This window comes from Arvicola amphibius, chromosome 7 (genome assembly GCF_903992535.2).
Source record: "Arvicola amphibius chromosome 7, mArvAmp1.2, whole genome shotgun sequence".
Classification (NCBI taxonomy): Eukaryota; Metazoa; Chordata; class Mammalia; order Rodentia; family Cricetidae; genus Arvicola; species Arvicola amphibius.
Window position 1 is genome coordinate 32201484 of NC_052053.1, and position 18326 is coordinate 32219809.

The following is an 18326-nucleotide window of genomic DNA, read 5'->3' on the forward strand; positions in this document are numbered from 1 at the left end:
AACTAAGCAGGGCTCATAGGGGCTCATGGAAATTGAAGCGGCAAAGGTGATCCCTATATGGGTCTGAGGTAGGTCACTGATTACACTTGTTTTGTGTTCTTGTGACACCCTAATAATGGGATTAGGAGCTATCTATTACTCTTTGGCCTGCACTTGGGACCCTTTCCCTCAAACTGGGTTGTCACATCCAGCCATGATGTGAAGGTTGTTCCTCTTCTTACTCCATCTTATCTTCTTAGCCATGCTAGGTGGATATCCATGGGAGACCTGATCTTTTTTGAAGGGGGGTGGAGGGAGAAGGGAAACAGAGGAGGAGTTGATCTGGGAGGAGAGGGCATGTGGGGGAGGGGAAAGATGGAGAGAGACACTGAGAGGAGTGGAGGGAGAAAAAACTGTAGTCAGAGATAGTTACAGAGGTCCACAGTTGGTTACAATTAAGCGAACCTAGGGTGCCCAGACTCAACAGGACATGTATAAAAGAGCCCCCAGGTAAGGAACAGAGAATACTATGGAACAGTGGACAAAGATACTCTGAGCCTGAACAGAAAGATCACAGCTAAAAGATAGTATCTTAAAAACACTACAGGGACATTGCACCCCTGAACTCTCAACAACATGGTTGCCTGAATAGGATCACACCAGTTGTCCTGCCAACAGTGACGGGGACAATATCAGAGGACCTAATACTAGATTATAGGCAGTAAGGACTACTGAAGGAACAATCAGTTTTCTTCATGGGCAAGCCCCCGATCCAGAGTTTTCAGTCTTAACCATGTGTTCATATATACTACATTAAATCTATTCAGTAGGCTGTGCATGTAATATCCATGAATAAATATGTATGTGTACATATACACATATGTGAAATTTAGAACAATAATTACAGAAGAGGTTAAAAATCTGAGAGGCAGGTAGAGGGAACACAGAAAAGGAAGAAGGGGAAGGAAGAGTGCAAATGAATACAGCACACTTACAAAGAAAATTATCAAAAAATAAAAAGTATATTTTAAAATCTGAACAAGTGAGAAAGAAAGGACTCAGGGAACTGATATGAATATATGAAAAAATAGACAATAAAATAATGTTTTCAGTGCATTACAGAGATTCACTCATTCTATAATTTTAAACACAAAAAAAGTTACAACAAAAAAAGTTAAAACAAAAGTAGAATGAATCTACTCACTGATATATTTTCAGGCAAATGGAAAACGACAGATCTGAAATATTAGAAAAATGATAAAGAAAAACATGGATATATATTTATAAATAAAACCAGGATTATTAACATTACAAAATAATTATAAATATGACATAAAGTAACAAACTATAAAATACAAATTAAGAAAGGGTGTACAGTTAAAAAATTTTGCTCTACGACTGTTGTTTTGCTTGCTAGGTAATAAAAGTATGCATATAATTGAATAGTATACATAATGACATTTTTAGAGTGATCACCTAAAAATAGAGCCCTTAAGTACAATGCTAGAAAAAAGAGGAAGCCAAAGGGCATAGGGGAATGACAAACCTAGTAAGCAAAAAGAAGTTAATGAAGAGGAGAACAAAGAAATGGTGGGAAAATAAAAAACAATATACTAGAAAAACAAAAACAAAATCAAAGCCACAAGGGGAAGATCAAGTAACATATAAAGGTAAATCCATTAGACTATTATACCAAGCTTTTCAATGGAGCCTCTGAAAGAAAGTGGGGCCTAGATAATGGATGTCTACACATACACTCTGAGACCACAAATTCCAGTCTAGACTACTATAACCAGTAAAACTATCAATCACAATAAATGGAGAAGGAAAAACATTGCACTATAAAACCAAATCTAAGTAATTCATGTACACCAATCCAGTTTTATAGAAGGCGCTAGAAGGAAAACTTCTAGTTTCCTATAAAGTAGTTTAACTAAACTGAAGAAGATACATGGAACATATAATCCAGAAACAGTAAATCAAAAGAGGGGGAAAATAACCACACAACAAAATAACAAAAATCAGCAAACACTGCTCATTAATAACTCTCAATATTGACGATTTCAATTCCCCAATAAAACAGATTAACAGATTGGATTAGAAAACAGGATCTACCATTTTTTTTTAAAAAAAACAAACTACTCTTGGATATATATTCAAATGATTCAATATCTTATTACAGAGATACTAGCTTATCCATGTTCATTGCTACTCTATTCATGACAGCCAGAAACTGGGATTATCTTAGACATCCACCAACCGATGAATGGATAATGAAAATATGGCATATTTACACAAAAGAAAATTATTCAGCAATTAGAAAAAACAGGATTACAAAATTTCACAGATAAAAGGATATAGCTAGAAATAATCAGAATGAATGAGGTAATCCTGATCAATAAGACAAGTATTGTATGTTTCTTTTTAATGTGGTTGTTAGATTTTAAATTTTCAATGTATATGACCACAGAGCTTAGGTACCTAGTAAGAGAGGAAGGGATCTCCAAGGGAAAACAGTATACAGTATTTTGAGAAGATTAAGGGAAATAAGAAGGATAAAATAGGAAGGAGAAAGAGAGAGAAGGTAAAAGAAGGAATAGAGAGAGAGAGAACTATATGGGAGAGAGACAAACAATAAAGAAAACTATTACAGCAAAGTTTCCTAAAATATATAAATATAAGTAAATATATGAAAGGACTCTAAATGGAGTCACCGAATAACAGGAGAGACTTCTGCCATACACTACATCACTACCTCAGTTTTTTCTTCCCCCTATTCCCAATTCCCCCACCTTTTCTCCATTCACTCATCCTCCCACTCAACCTCAGTTACCCTTCAGAAAAGAATGGATCTCTCATGTAGATCAACAAAACATGCCACATCAAGTTGCAGTTAAGATTAGAAACATTCTCTCATATTAAGGCTGGACAAAGCAGCCCTACAGGAAGAAAAAGGTTCCAAGAGTATCAGTGTGTATCTTTAAAGAACCCAGAGCACCAGTCCAGGGATGGCCCCACCCACAATGGTCTGGGCCCTCCCACATTAATTACTAATTATAAAAATATTCTATAGGCATGCCACTGCCCCGTCTTATGGAGGCATTTACTCAATGGGGGTTCTACTCTCAGATTCCTGTAACCTGTGTCAAGCTGACATACAACTAAACAGCACAAATGACCCTCTGTCAACTTGACACACACCTCACTGCTAAGTCACAATCCTTCCTTTCTGGTCCATCCCAGGATCATACATTAATGTTAACATTACAATATACAACATTTCCAAACTTATAAAGTCCTACAATTTTTGAAAATTCAGGTACTAATAAATTCAGTCTCTTTCAAAAAAATATCCAGTCTTTTATAAAATCCAATGTCTCTCAACTGTGGGCTCCTACAAATAAAAAAAAAGTTAAATACTTTATTAATTCAAGGAAAAATCAGATCATGGTCACAATCTGAACAAAGCAAAACCAAACCTAGCTCAATCTAAAAACAAAAAACAAAAAAACCCAAAAAACCAAAAACCAAAACTAGCTCAATCTAAAAACAAAAAACAAAAAAAAAACCCAAAAAACAAAAAACAAACAAAATGCCTTGTAATAATCTAGGCTCCTCCAAAGGGCTTGGGTCACGATTCTGCTCTGCCCTCAGGCTCTCCACACACAGAATATCTCCTTGGATCAGGCCAGCTCCATTCTACACCTGCTGCTGCCCTTGGCATTCATCCCATGGTGGGGAATCTCCAACATATTGGGGTTTCCCACTGCACCTGGGCTTCACTTTCATCAGTAGCGTCTCCGGGGCAGCCTCCTGCTCTGCCACATGGTGCCAAACCTCAGCTGCTCGCTACAACACTTTCACGCCTTCAAACCCAGTATGACGTGGGTGACTCTTCAACTACCAAGTTTGGCTGCCAATAGGAAGTACAACTTTGGCTGCTTCTGGAACACAGTGGTGACCTTGGGGCAATGTTTCCCAGAAGACTTCACCTCAATGATGCTGCTCTCGTCTTAATCACATACAATCCCTCAGTCCCAGCTGACCAGCATCCATTGTCACAGCAAAGCAGAGGCTTTACTTTGGTGGTTCAGGTCTTTTAATAATCAGAGCCAGTTTTTCAGTTGCAGCTGTCCAGACACCACATAAATTCTTCACATAAAGGACCTATAGAGTATTTGCTTCCCTCTTAAACTTCACAAGCCAGGCTTCCATTGTCCTTACAGCTTTCATCATTCTTATCTTCTATGATCCTGTCTTTTCTAACCCAAAGTTCCAAAGTCTATCCACAGTCCTTAAACAACATGGTTAGGTCTGTCACTATCCTGGTACTAACTTGTCTTAGTTTGGGTTATTTTTGTTTCAATGAAACACCATGACCAAAAGAAAGTTTGGAAGGAAGGAGCTTATTTGGCTTACACTTCCACATTAGAGTCCATCACAGAGGGAAGACAAGACATGCTCTCAAACGAGGCAGAAACCTGGAGGCAAAAACTGATGCAGAAGCCATGGAAGAGTACTGCTTACTGGCTTGCACCCATGGTTTGTTCAATCTGCTTTTTTACGGAATCCAGGACCACTAGTTTAGAGATGGCTTCACCCATATCAATCTATTAGTGATTGATGTTCTTCAGGCTTGCCTATAGCCTAATATTATGGAGGCATTTTCTCAATTGGGTTTTCTCCAGTAGCCTGTGACAAATGACATAAAATCAGCCAGCTCAACAACACACTAGTCTTCTATTTGAGGCTTCAAGCATGAAGCAACTGAGACAAGCTGTCCCGACTGAATTCTTCTTCCAGAATTTATAAGTATATTAAGTAGCTTTTATATTCCATTAATTTAAGGGAATTTGACATGTAGCATTGGCTAACTGCAATAAGGGTTTTGATACAGGCAAGTTTGGGACTTCGATATCTTAGGTATATATGTAGATATTTGGAGCTGGAAAATCTGAGCATTTTTATAATAATAGAGATAGAGAAGCAAGAGGCGGCTAAAAAGGTGATCTAATTTTAGCTAATACTTGGCTCTTTGCTTTCTCTTGTTTTAAGAACATTATGTAGTAATGTGTAAGATGGTGCATGCCTGTAACCACAGGACAGAAGATACTGAGGCAAGAGAAATATGGAATTCAAGAACAGCCTGGGTTAACATAGCTAGAACTGGTCTCATGCTCCCAGCCTTCCATCAACATAAAGGTAAAGCACCCTTTGCTGGAATCATCACTCAGCAAGAGACACTCGTCCTTCTCCCTGTAGACTCTTCTTTCACATGGGCAACAACTCTACTTGTTGAAATGTTTTTGAATACATTACAAATGTCACATTCAGCTCCCCGGATACAGCCTCTCTCTCCCTGTCCCTTCCCAGCTTGCACCCAGAATCCTCCCCCCCTCCCCCTTCCTCATCCTCCCGTCTTTGGGGCCACAAAATCCCACAGCTCAGCCTGTTTGGGCTCTGGGGACCTGGAATTGAGTGCACCCAGGCCTGTGGGAGGTCCCCTCCTTCATTTGACTGCCTGGGGCAAGGTAGGCCTTTGTCTGAGAGCTGCTCGGCCTGCAAGGGGACCTGACAGTCTGCAGGAGGATCCATCATTCTTTGGGGTGAGTGAGGAGTGAGTGCCCGAACCGCGGCAGCTGCCCGGAGAGGGACCACCGACTCTCCACAACTCCCCCTGCCACCAGCACACTTCCTGCTCTTCCTGCAGGGGGTATTCTCCCCGGATACCGCCTCTCTCTCCCTGTCCCTTCCCAGCTTGCACCCAGAATCCTCCCCCCCTCCCCCTGCCTCATCCTCCCGTCTTTGGGGCCACAAAATCCCACAGCTCAGCCTGTTTGGGCTCTGGGGACCTGGAATTGAGTGCACCCAGGCCTGTGGGAAGTCCCCTCCTTCATTTGACAGCCTGGGGCAAGGTAGGCCTTTGTCTGAGAGCTGCTCGGCCTGCAAGGGGACCTGACAGTCTGCAGGAGGATCCATCATTCTTTGGGGTGAGTGAGGAGTGAGTGCCCAAACCGCGGCAGCTGCCCGGAGAGGGACCACCGACTCTCCACAACTCCCCCTGCCACCAGCACACTTCCTGCTCTTCCTGCAGGGGTTATTCTCCCCGGATACCGCCTCTCTCTCCCTGTCCCTTCCCAGCTTGCACCCAGAATCCTCCCCCCCTCCCGCTTCCTCATCCTCCCATCTTTGGGGCCACAAAATCCCACAGCTCAGCCTGTTTGGGCTCTGGGGACCTGGAATTGAGTGCACCCAGGCCGGTGGGAGGTCCCCTCCTTCATTTGACTGCCTGGGGCAAGGTAGGCCTTTGTCTAAGAGCTGCTTGGCCTGCAAGGGGACCTGACAGTCTGCAGGAGGATCCATCATTCTTTGGGGTGTCCTGCTCCAGTTCTAAGGCCATCCACCCAAAGGGGTCAGACTCTGGCCTCCAGGCAGGTCTGAGGATTCCTGTGGAGGGGTGCGGGCTCCTTCAGATTGTGCTGCCAGGTTCGCTGTGTGGTATTCCATCCCGCCCTGCCCCCACCTTGGCCCTTTTGTCTGGGCTGCGACCCTGGGCTGCCTGGAATCCCTGATCCTATGCCCTGACATTCCATCTGAACTGGTGAGTGAATGCGGACCCTGGGGCAACCTGCCCTGGAAGAGAGCACAGACCCCCTACCCCCACTTCCCTCTGCAGGCTTGTGTCGGTTTCTCCCTTCCCTGTGTGTCTCCCAAGCTTTCCCTAGTGTTCTCAGGTGTCCTGCTCCTGTTCTAAGGCCATCCACCCAGAGGAGTCAGACCCTGGCCTCCAGGCAGGTCTGAGGATTCCTGCAAGGGAGTGTGGGCTTCTTCAGATTGTGACGCAAAGAATAGGTCCTCCTCTGGTACTGGGGAGATCCAACCAGTTTCAGTCACAGCAATTATTGGTCTAGGACACCAAACACCTCCGCGCTCCTTTTGAAGGAAGAGATGGGCAGGCGCCAATGCAGGAGCTCCTCCAACAACATGAAAGGCAACATGACATCACCACAAGCCAGACATCCCGAAACAACAAGAATTGAACACCCTACCCCAGAAGATATAGAAGAAACCGACATTAAACAGTACTTTATGAAAATAATAGAGGACCTTAAACAGGAGGTAAAAAACTGCCATAAAGAAATGGAGATGACAAACAAAAAGGTAGACGAAATAAATAAATCTCTCAAAGATACCCAAGAAAAACAAGAAAAACAAGAAAAAGCAATCAAACAGGTAAGGGAAACAGTACAAGACCTGATAAATGAAATGGAGGTATTGAAGAAAACACAATCTGAGGGACGACTGGAAATGGAAACTCTGAGTAAACGAACAGAAACTTCAGAGACAAGTATTTCCAACCGAATACAAGAGATGGAAGAAAGAATCTCGGACTCTGAAGATACTATAGAGGAAATAAACTCACAGATTAAAGAACTAAACAAATCTAACAAATTCTTAACACAAAACATTCAGGAAATCTGGGACACCATGAAAAGACCAAACCTAAGAATAATTGGGGTAGAAGAAGGAGAAGAATTACAACTCAAAGGCCCAGAAAACATATTCAACAAAATTATAGAAGAAAACTTCCCCAACCTAAAGAAGGATGTTCCTATGAAGGTACAAGAAGCCTACAGAACACCAAATAGACTGGATCAAAAGAAAGCATCCCCACGCCATATAATAATCAAAACAAAAACATACAGAATAAAGAACAGATATTAAGAGCTGCAAAGGAAAAAGGTCAAGTAACATATAAAGGGAAACCTATCAGAATTACACCTGATTTCTCAATGGAAACCATGAAAGCCAGAAGAGCTTGGATAGATGTGCTACAGACACTTAGGGAACATGGATGCAAGCCTAGACTATTATACCCAGCAAAGCTTGCATTCACCATTGATGGAGAAAACAAGATATTCCAGGACAAAAACAGATTTAAACAATACGCAGCCACAAATCCAGCCTTGCAGAAAGTAATAGAAGGAAAATCACAAACCAAGGAGTCCAACACCGCCGACAATAACTCAGGCATCTAGCGACCCTTCACCAGCACAACTAGAAGAAGGGAAACACACAAACTCTACTACTAAAAATGACTGAAGTTAACAACCACTGGTCATTAATATCACTTAATATCAATGGACTCAATTAACCTATAAAAAGGCACAGACTAAGAGACTGGATACGAAACAGAATCCAACATTTTGCTGTTTACAAGAAACACACCTCAACCACAAAGACAGACATCTACTCAGAGTAAAGGGATGGGAAAAGGTTTATCAAGCAAATGGCCCTAAGAAACAAGCGGGTGTGGCCATACTAATTTCCAACAAAGGCTGTCCACTCTCTCCTTATCTCTTCAATATAGTGCTTGAAGTTCTAGCAATAGCAATAAGACAACATAAGGGAATCAAGGGGATTCAATTTGGAAAGGAAGAAGTTAAACTTTCATTATTTGCAGATGATACGATAGTATACATAAGCGACCCCAAAAACTCCACCAAAGAACTCCTACAGCTGATAAACTCCTTCAGTAACGTGGCAGGATACAAGATCAACTCCAAAAAATCAGTCGCCCTCCTATACACAAAGGATAAGGAAGCAGAGAGGGAAATCAGAGAAGTATCACCTTTCACAATAGCCACAAATAGCATAAGATATCTGGGAGTATCGCTAACCAAGGAAGTGAAGGATTTATTTGACAAGAACTTTAAGTCTTTGAAGAAAGAAATTGAAGAGGATACCAGAAAATGGAAGGATCTCCCCTGCTCGTGGATTGGGAGGATCAACATAGTAAAAATGGCAATTCTACCAAAAGCAATCTATAGATTCAATGCAATCCCAATCAAGGTCCCATTAAAATTCTTCACAGAGATTGAGAGGACAATAATCAACTTTATATGGAAAAACAAGAAACCCAGGATAGCCAAAAAAATCTTATACAATAAAGGTTCTTCTGGAGGCATTACCATCCCTGACTTCAAACTCTATTACAAAGCTACAGTATTGAAAACGGCTTGGTATTGGCATAAAAACAGAGAAGTTGACCAATGGAATCGTATAGAAGACCCGGATCTTAAACCACAAACCTATGAACACCTGATTTTTGATAAAGGAGCCAAAAGTACACAATGGAAGAAAGAGGGCATCTTCAACAAATGGTGCTGGCATAACTGGATGTCAACCTGTAGAAGAATGAAAGTAGATCCATATCTATCACCATTCACAAAACTCAAGTCCAAATGGATTAAAGACCTCAATATTAATCTGAACACATTGAGCTTGATAGAGGAGAAAGTGGGAAGTACTCTACAACAAATGGGCACAGGGAACCGTTTCCTGCGCATAACCCCAGCTGCACAGACTTTAAGGGCAACATTGAATAAATGGGACCTCCTGAAGTTGAGCAGCTTCTGTAAAGCAAAGGACATTGTCACTAAGACACAAAGGCAGCCTACTGACTGGGAAAAGATCTTCACCAACCCTGCAACCGACAAAGGTCTGATCTCTAAAATATATAAGGAACTCAAGAGACTAGACGGTAAAATGCCAATTAACCCAATTAAAAAATGGGGCGCTGAACTGAACAGAGAATTCTCAACAGAAGAAGTTCGAATGGCCAAAAGACACTTAAGGTCATGCTCAACCTCCCTAGCTATCAGGGAAATGCAAATCAAAACAACTTTGAGATATCATCTTACACCTGTCAGATTGGCTAAAATCCAAAGCACCAATAATAACCTTTGCTGGAGAGGTTGTGGGGTAAGGGGCACACTCATCCATTGCTGGTGGGAATGCAAACTTGTGCAACCACTTTGGAAAGCAGTGTGGCGGTTTCTCAGGAAATTCGGGATCAACCTATCCCAGGACCCAGCAATTCCACTATTGGGAATCTACCCAAGAGATGCCCAATCATACAACAAAAGCATATGCTCATCTATGTTCATAGCAGCATTATTTGTAATAGCCAGATCCTGGAAACAACCTAGATGCCCTTCAGTGGAAGAATGGATGAAGAAACTGTGGAATATATACATGCTAGAATACTACTCAGCGGTAAAAAACAATGACATCTTGAATTTTGCAGGCAAATGGATGGAAATAGAAAACACTATTCTGAGTGAGGTAACCCAGACCCATAAAGATGAACATGGGATGTACTCACTCATATTCGGTTTCTAGCCATAATTAAAGGACATCGAGCCTATAAATTTGGGATCCTTGAGAAGATAATAAGAAGGTGAACTCCCAAAAAAAGATATAGTAATCTTCCTGGATATTGGAAGTAGACACGATCGCCAGGCAAAATTGGGAACTTGAGGGTTGGGCAAGACTGGGCCAAGGGAAGATGGGGAGAGAAAAGTGTGAAGGGGAGAGCGGGGGGAGCTCGGAGGAATGGGGTGCTTGGGATATAGGAAGGGTGGATATGAGAGCAGGGAAGCATATATCTTAATTTAAGGAGCTACCTGAGGGTTGTCAAGAGACTTGACCCTAGAGGGGTTCCCAGGTTTCCAGGGAGACGCCCCCAGTTAGTTCCTTGGGCAGCTGAGGAGAGGGAGCCTGAAAAGGCCAGTTCCTATAGCCATACTGATGAATTTCTTGCATATCACCATAGAACCTCCACCTGACGATAGATGAAGAAAATGACAGAGCCCCACATTGGAGCACCGGACTGAGCTCCCAAGGTCCTGATGAGGAGCAGAAGGAGAGAGAACATGAGAAAGAAAGTCAGGACCGTGAGGGAACCTCCAGCTGGCGACAGATGGGGAAGGTGACTGAGCCCCACATTGGAGCACTGGACTGAGCTCCCAAGGTCCCGATGAGGAGCAGAAGGAGCGAGAACATGAGGGAAAAAGTCAGGAACGAGAGGGGTGCGTTCACGCATGGAAACGGTGGGACAGAACTAATGGGAGATCACCAACTCCAGTTGGAATGGGACTGATGGATCATGCGACCAAACCCGTCTCTCTGAGTGTGGCCAACAGCGGGGGCTGACTGAGAAGCAAAGGACAATGGCTCTGGGCTCTGATTGTTCTTCATGGACGGGCTCTGTGGGAGCCTTCTCAGCTTGGTCGATCACCTTCCTGGACCTGGGGGGAGTTGGGAGGACCTTGGTCTTAGCATAGAGTGGGGAACCCTGATGGCTCCTTGGCCTTGAGAGGGAGGGAGGGGAGGTATGGGTGGAGGGAAGGGGAGGGAAGGGGGAGAAGGAGGGGAGGGAAGGGGGAGAAGGAGGGGAGGGAGGGGGGAGGAGGAGGGAAGGAGATGGAAATTTTTAAATATAAAAAAAATAAACCATGAGGAAAAAAAAATAAAAAAAAAAACAAAAAAACAAATGTCACATTCATTATAAGGAAGGGAGTGGATGGTTCTAGTATGTTTTATTAAATTTACTGTCAAATTTTATTTTTTAAATATTTGTCTGGCCTATTAAGTTGAAAAACTCCTTCAGGCAATGAAACTAAGCTTGGTATAGCCAGTACTAAACAGTGATTAGTGGATGTAAGTTACACAAATGGTTAGTTGTGTGAACAAATTTATTTTCTCTCCTCTGCTGCAAGATACACAGACTGGAGATAAAGCTGAACACTGGGCTAGTGAGTACTGAAAAAGAGTAAGACTCGACAAACAGTGCTGCACTGACATTACCGCCCACTTCATCAAGATTTCCCTAGCTCAGATCACCTAAAGTACACCAGCCCATCAGAGCTGATGAATTGCTAGTCATAAAAACAGACACAGTTGTTTTCCCATTTCCTTAGTCTTTAGGCCTTCATGACTCACAGAGGACACAAGTCTCATGATTTATATAAACAAGTTATGGTAAGTAACCCATATTCATAAAATCATATGCCTATTCTGTTTCAAGACTGTATGGGCTCACAAATGAACTGGTACAGGTTTCCTCCATAACACTGCTAATAATTTCTTTTGGGACAAAACAGGAACATCTGACCAAATACTCCAGTATTACTTTCTCCAACTAAGATTTTACTTTCAGTCTTTAATACTGAATAATATTAAATACTGGTTTCATTATAACAAATACTTAGAGTGTAAATCATTTTCTCCTTTTCAAGGGTTATCGGCTGATGAGAACTTATCTATTCAGATGAATTACGTTCAATTGAAGAATGAGAAGAACAATGAGTTAGGGAGCTCTCTCACTAATGACTGTAACTACTTCGATTGGTCTTAAAAAAGTCTGTCATGCAGTACAAAACTTTTTTGTTGTTGTTGTTGTTTTCTTTTGTTAGTTTTTCAGGCTACTATCTCCTTGTCCTCCCTGCTGTCATCTAATAGGTAATTGCTTCAAAAATCCTTTTCATCTTTTAAACTTCAACGTCTCTGGACCACTCTTATAGTGTCCCTCTTATCCAAATACCAGAATCAAGTAAGCAATGCTAACATACTACACAAACAATTTAAACTAATTTTTTATTCTTGATTTGCTCAGAAATTACTGATTCTCCAACTGTCAGTAATATCAATAGATATTTCTTTAAGTTAATAAAATATCGAGGAAAAAAACTAAACAAAAAATATATAGATCTCTACAAGGAAAACATTAGACCTCTGAAGAAAAAGAGAGAGAAAGACAGTAGAAAATGGAAAGATAACCCATATTCACTGATTTGGGTAATTAATATTATGAAATAATAATTTTTCTAAAAGATATTTACAGATATAATGCAATCTTAATCAAAGTTCTCATCAAATTCCTCACAGAAATAGTAAAGTAATCCTAAAATTTATATGGAATTGGAAAAAAAAAGTTAAATACACCAAAATATTACTGACCACCACCAACAAAACAATGCTGGAGAGACTGCCATTTCAGATATTAAGATATATTACAGAGCCAAATACAGTGTTGGCACAAAAACAAGCACGTAGAGTCATGGAACAAAACAGAAGTCTTCATACTTTACTATTTGACAAAGATGCAAAAACCAAATACTGGAGAAAAGAAGGCATCTTCAGCAAATGGAGCAGGTGAACCGGATGCCCACCAGCAGAAATATAAAACTGGACTCACATCTATCACCTTGCACAAAAACTAACTCCAAATGGATCAAATCTCAAAAGGTGAAACCTGAAACACTGACATTTCTAAAATAAAATACAGGCAGCACCCAACATGATATAGGTCTACAATTTTCTCAGCAGGTCTCCATTTGCTCAAAAATTAAGATTAACATTTGACACATAGAACATCATAAAAGTAAAAAGCTTTTGCACAACTAAAGAAACAATTACTCAAGTAAAAATAAAGACCACAGAATGGGAGAGAACCTTTACCAGCCATACATCTGATAGAGGATTAAGGTCCAGAATATATAAAGATCCCCTATATATATTGGACATATATATATATATACACATACATACACACACACACATATACATACACACACACACACACACACACACACACACACACGACCGATTCAAACTAGGGTGATGACCTGAACAGAAAACTGCTAAGAAATACCTCTTTAAAAAAAACAAAACAGTTTATTGTCTCTAGTACTTAGAAAAATGCAAATCAAAGCAATATTGAAATTTCATCTTGACCCATTTAGAATGGCAGGTAATCAACCAACCAAGCAACAAGTGCTGGAGAGTTAGGGCAAAGGAAAGCCACAGTCACTGTTGGTGAGATTGTAAACTGGTGTGAGATGTAAACATTGATTCACTGTGCGAATCAATGCCAAGAATTCCCAAAAAGCTGAAAATAAATCTACCCTAATGCTCAGCTATAGCATTGCTTGGCACCTTATTCCACAGACATTTGCTTAGTCATTTTCCCTGGGGCTCTACTCACAATGGTTAGGAAATGAAAATAATCTAAATGACCTTCAACCAATGAATGGATCAGGAACATTAATAGATATATGGGAGGAACTAGAAAAGATCATATTGAGTGATGTAAATGCACCCAGAAAGACATGTTCTCCTTCAGCTGAATCTCCTAGCTACAAATCTTCAGATGTGAGTACATATTGTGGAGTAAGTATAAAAACCAGGAAAGTACAAATGGACAATTGTCAGGGCAGGAAGTGGAGGAGCAATAAAAGCAGGAATATCTCTGTACAAGTGATCTGATGAGCATAATGGGAAAAGTGGAGCAGGGGCTCTAATAATTTAGGTGGGAGGGAAATAAAGGACAGAGAGGATATAATAACAGTAAGGGTCTTTGAAAAAGTCCTAAGAATTCATGTCATTAACTATTTACCCAAGGGCGGAACCTATAATACCTGTAAATTTATATATAGTTTACATGAAATTTTCTCATATGATCTGACAATGCTCCCTCCAAGAGCCAAAGACAACCTAATAAAAACCTCAACACCATACATGAGAAGCCCCTTTTTATTCTAGATCAATGAAAGACTCACCATAAATCACAGACTATTGTTATGACTCTAGGTCGCCCACCAGGGGTGAAAGATGAGACCCTAAGACAGCATGAATTTCAAAGGCCCCTTGGCTGAAACTGAGTGTCTCCTCTCTGAGGACCATCTTCCATGGTACCTTCATGGTACCAGAAGATGCCATGTAAGCTTCTTGGAGGAGATCATATAACCTCCACTTTACTAAACCAGCATAATCCCTAAGTACATTAAAAATGTCTGTCCTTATAAGAACAGGTAAATACAGCTTCACTCCTCATCAGAGAAACTTCTCTTTGCAACAGAGACCAATGCTGAAATGCTATGGAACAATCTTTTTGTATACTGTGAATATATGTTATTCTTATTGGTTAATAACAAGCTTACTGGCCAATAGTTAGGCAGGAAAAGGTTATGCAGGACTTTGAGACAAAATGAGAGTGTGGGGAGATGAGGGTGGAGTCGCCAGGAAATGCAGATAAAAGATGATCATGCCACACTGATAAAATTTCCTGCCATGTGGCCAGGTGTAGATAAGAAAAATGGGTTAATTTAACTTGTAAGAGCTACTTAGTAACAAGCCTAAGCGATGGGTGAAGCATTTATAATTAATAATAACTCTCTGTGTGGCTATTTGGGAATGGGTTGGTGGGACAAAAAACCCTGCCTACACAGAAAACCACAACCAATCAAAATGTAAAGTTGTGGATCCCAGGACCAAAGGATATATCTAAAAAACAACTCCTATACTTAAGATTCAAGGAACATTGCTGAAGAGCAGTTGAAAAGACTTAAGATAGAGAGGATCAGGGAGTATGTTGTGTCATTGTGTTTCTTGGTAATATCAGAAATCATGTCCATCAAGAGTCAGGAGCATGACTCCCTAAACACAAGCTGAACAAGGGTAACAATAGACATGCCAGAGTGGACAGGGGAAGACTATGAGGCCTCAAGCCTACACAAAGAACTACAGCAACTACAGAGTGCGGAGAACAGAAGAAATAGTTTTCACAGGTAGGAGCACATCAACTGGTCAGCTCTTCAAACATTCATATAAGTAACATCATACAGACCAAGCAGGTTCTATTTAGGACTACATATGTATATAGAAATATACATATATTGTATAACAACAACTAATGAAAAAAAGGAGGCCATGAATTTTGGAAACAAACAAGAGGTATAGGGAAGATTTAGAGGGAAGAAAAGGAAATGATGTAAATATAACCTCAAAAATAAAAGACAAACAAAGAGAAAACTAAAACAACCCAAAGAATAAGCAAACAAATGGGCTATAATTAAAACTCCCCTTATTTTCCAGTCTCAGGGAATTTTCTTTAAAGGAAGAAGAGCTAAAAATGGACTTTTACTATTTTTTCTTTCACTTTGTTAGAAACAGAAGAAATGCTGATTTATTATATAAATTATGAACATTTATAGAGTATATTATTATATTGTAATAGAGACAGACAGTATACAATGACTAAATCGGGGTCATTAAAAATTTCAATTCTTTAAAACATAATTTTTGATTCATCCACAATAATTGTACGTATTTATACGGTTAAACATGGCATTCCAATACATGTTTATCATAAGTACTTTTAAATCTAAGTAATTAACATTTCCATCAAAGGTTATATAATGTCCATTTTTAAATGTTATGAATTGTGGCATCCAAAGCTTGTAGTGCTAATTAAAGTGACTTCATTAAAACCAAAAAAAGGGAAAGAAAATTGAAATCTGAAGCTTTTTTCCATGTCATTTCCTTTCCCTTATCAGTTCTTCAGTAATTTACTTTTAAAGTTTCAAAAGCCTATTAATGAAAATGGAAGAAGTATAAATGTTAAACTGATTACACCAGGCTAATTGATCTGACCATGGGTAATTAAAAATTGATAATAGTGCTTTTTAAACTCGTAACAGTATTTTCATTAGATTTTTTTCTTTTCTATTCTCTTTTAAAAAAAGGGAATCTCAATTTTTTCCCTATTCACATATAAAATAGTTTCAGACATTTTTATAATCCAACGAATCTCAAGTACATTTAACATTCAAACCCTGGAAGTCTGACACAACTTCTTCACAAAAAGTTCTTTTTCCAAATCTGCTAATGACAGTAAGAAGAACACCTACCAAAACTAACTTACAGACATAATTTAAAAAGAGGTAATGTGCATATATGTGCATCAGAGATCAATTTCAACAAAAATACCACTTATTAGTGTAGGGGTACAGGGATTGGAAGAGTAGCAAAAGTCACGAAGAAATGAGTGAAAATAAAAAAAAAAAACAGAACATATAGGATAGTACTGGTAGGGAGTTCCAGTGAGTATTGAAATCGCCTGCATTTTATTTTCATTTGCTTACAATAAACACCCCTGACCCCAAAAGGTAGGAGTAAGATTAAAAAAAAAATCATTAACATGATACAAAGGAAGTGAACAGACCAATTGAAGGTTGTGGGCTACATTCTTAATTAAACATTCTATTGCTAGAATAAAACAAGTAAAGCTCACACCCTACACCAAAATATTCGGTAGTCAAACCACTCCCTGGGTGAAATCAATTGTTACCTCCCTAAGGGAGTATGAACTCAGTTGGATCCTGACTTTTGTTTGGGGTAAAAAAAAATCTACTTCTCTATTTCTGAAATACAAGGACTGGATACTAGCCACACCTATTTACAAAAACCTTGAGAGAGCAGAACTCTCTGATCTAAATATAGGTAGATTGGAATTACACATGTTAACCAGTAATATAAACTATGAAGTGGTAGCTATACATCATCTCCCAGAAAACTAGATTTTTGTTTTGTATATCATTCAAAATCTAGCGCAGAATAACAAGAAAATAGTTTTTGATAAGGAAAAATTGGAGTACTTATAGAAATGGTATCTCAATATTCTCTATATTCTTTTAGGAACTTGAAAATGCACACTTTTATGACAAACAACATTTTTGTTTGTTTATCAAGACAGGATTTCTCTGTGTAGCTTTAAAGCCTGTCCTGGAGTCAGCTTTGTGGACCAGGTTGGCCTGGAACTAGGAGATCTGCCTGCCTCAGCCTCCTGAGAACTGGGATTAAAAGTCTAAGCCACCACCGCCTGACCCAAACATTCTTTATCCTGCTCAAATGATTAAGCATATCCTGCTACCCTTTAAAAGGTACTCAATGATCAGCAATTACCAAAAGTTTATTCAGTGATGATTTATGTTTCGCTAGATTCCAATACTTTATGATGATTCAGCTGACCTTTAACATTCTGGGATTATGAGGCAGCTGGGACAGTGGGGAAAGCTCTGTCTTTGGAATCTGACCTTTTGCAATCTGAACCACATTGCTAGCTCAGGATCTTCAGAACCTTGTTCAGGTCACTCTGGTGAGTAACACCTGATGCCAACTGACTGCAACACTGTTAGTGCCTGGTTTGTGGCTTGTTAGTACTTTCATACCGAGTTACCATCCTTGTTCTTTATAAAATGCTTACATATTTATAAATTTATCTTTTCACAGTACTCTCATCATAGCTTATGTTAACATGTCTAACAGGAAAATCATTAGGATTTCAAAATATCAATGCATACTGTTTGGAAATACGGTCACGTCACTAAAGGTAGTTAGAAAATATGTTGTGGATACATATAAGAATGAGTTCCTGGAAGTCTTCATGAAGACTTCTTGAGGAATTAACACTAAAAAATTTTGACCTGACTGACAGAACCCATTCATCCAAGGACTAAATAGAAAAGTATTATAAGAGGGAATTACTTACATAAAGTTGTAATGAACTTGGTGTAGCAAATACTGACAGGCCAGTTAGGATTGTTAACACAGATTTTCAAATCAAGTCTTTCATCCAAGGTAAAAAGTTTGTAGGTTTCTATCCTGTAGAAGTGAGACAATGTGCCATATTAAAAAAAATAAGTATTAGAATTAATCTTTGA

The 18326-nt window shown here is 39.7% G+C and overlaps 1 long non-coding RNA gene across 2 annotated transcripts in view; it reads right to left on the bottom strand.

The window, feature by feature from the left end:
• Positions 1-18326, bottom strand: part of LOC119818384 — a 136070-nt gene that overhangs the window by 59651 nt on the left and 58093 nt on the right. For both annotated transcript variants that reach the window (XR_005286102.1, XR_005286103.1), the window contains exon 2: positions 18155-18267. This is a non-coding gene — a long non-coding RNA (uncharacterized LOC119818384). The remainder of the gene's footprint in view (positions 1-18154; positions 18268-18326) is intronic.